Source organism: Colobus angolensis, unplaced genomic scaffold (genome assembly GCF_000951035.1).
Source record: "Colobus angolensis palliatus isolate OR3802 unplaced genomic scaffold, Cang.pa_1.0 Scaffold843, whole genome shotgun sequence".
Taxonomy (NCBI): Eukaryota; Metazoa; Chordata; class Mammalia; order Primates; family Cercopithecidae; genus Colobus; species Colobus angolensis.
In genome coordinates this window covers 11,932-13,613 of record NW_012122299.1, presented here as the reverse complement: position 1 = coordinate 13,613, position 1,682 = coordinate 11,932, and the positions used below count along the sequence as shown (strand labels likewise).

At 62.7% G+C, this 1,682-nt stretch overlaps 1 pseudogene; it reads right to left on the bottom strand.

Annotated features, from left to right (window-relative positions):
* LOC105503306 overlaps positions 1 to 1,679 on the bottom strand; it is a 20,579-nt pseudogene extending 18,900 nt beyond the window's left edge.
* Positions 1,680 to 1,682: the final 3 nt, after the last annotated feature.

The window sequence follows — 1,682 nt, the reverse complement described above, 5'->3', positions numbered from 1 at the left end:
GAAAGAGCTGGCTGCCCCAGTAGGGCACAGAGGGCCTGGCCCTGCATGGGAACCGCCTGCCTCCAGGGCGCTTGCCAACATCTGCTGCTGGCCATGACTCAACACTTTCGATGGTGGAAAAACCACCACTTGTTTCCGAATCACAAACCCCAGGTGTGCCCTGACCCGAGTGGCCCCAGAAGGTGCACAAGAGGAACTGGGGCACTCACTCTCCACGTGGTCCATCTCCACGGCGACCAGAAGGGCCCACTCATAGTAGCCCTTGCACTACTGGGCCGGGCCCTGGCGGGTGCAGAGGTGACCCAGCTGCAGGAGTACGTGGGTGAAGCCCCGGCCACACTCCCCACGGGGAAGCCTCGAGAACAGACGCACGGCCTCCAGAAGGTAGTGCTGGGCCAGCCTGCAGGCACCCGCGTGCAGACACAGGGTCCCGAAGTTGACCAGCACCACTGCCTGGTTTCTCCGCTGGCCAAGGTCCCAAACCAACCATAGGGCACGGTGGTAGCCCTCGGCTGCCTGCCTCATCCGGCCCATCCTCTTGAGAGCCACGGCCACCATGTTGGCAATCACACCTTCCTGGTCCTCGCTAGCCACCACTGCATCCTGGACAGACTGCAGGATGTTCAAGGCCACCAGGGTCTGCCCATGAAGCACGTGCAGCCAGGCCAGGGCCACCAGGGGGTCCATGATGGCACAGACTCCGGCAACAGCACTGGCTTCCACCACCTGCATCATGAAGGTGATGGCCGGCCCATAGTAGCCTTGGTGGCTATACGGCTGGGCCAGGCTGGTGTGGAGAAGGCCATGCAGAGCCTGGCCTGTGCCCGGGGTTAGGGAGGCCAGCGCTCGTCTGAGGTACTGGGAAGTCTGGGTGGGGAGACTGTGGGACTGGAGGGTGTTCTGGAGCACCAGGTTAACGCTCCTCAGTGAGCCAGCCAGCGAGTCCTGTGTCCTCAATGAGGCCACCTTGACACAGCTCAGCACCAGGTGGGGCAGGCATTTGTGGCTGTAGATGTCTGCCAGGAGCAGGGAGAAGTCTGAGAGCCACGCAGCATCTGGGGCTCCTGAGTCCCTGTGCAAAAGCCACAGCTGCTCTAGGAAGGACAGGGCCTCCTTGGGCTGCTTGAGGTACATGTGATGCCTGGCCAGCAGTAAGCAGGCCCAGGCCTCGGCCTGCAGGCTCTGGCCACCCACCGCCCACTGCAGCGCCAGCTGCAGGAGCTCCCCGTCCACCTCGGTGCTGCAGATGTGGCTGGGCGTCCCCAGGAGCAGGGCCATGGCTTTGGGAACCACCTGTGTAAAGTTCTCCCGGTTCTGCTTCCGGTAAATGCTGGTCAGGTTGGCGTCACAGCCACCACCTGGAACAGGTCTCCGAAGCTGCTCTTCAGGGTCCCCAGTGTTTCGTCAAAGTACACCCGGGCCTGGGACAGCTTGAGCCTCCTGCTCCACAACTGCCCCAGGAGGAAGCAGAGCCTGTCCAGGGCCAGGAGGAGGCCAGCTTTCCTGGCTGCCCCTTGAGCCTGTGCCAGGCGCCCAGTCAGCTCCTCCTCGTCGCTAAAGCTGCAGAACATGCTGCTCAGCCATGGCAGTGCCACGTTGTACAGGCCACGGAAGCTGGCCTTGTATCCGGAGGTGTTCAGGAACAGCAGCTGTGAGATCAGGGCCTCTGGATCCTCCCAGTC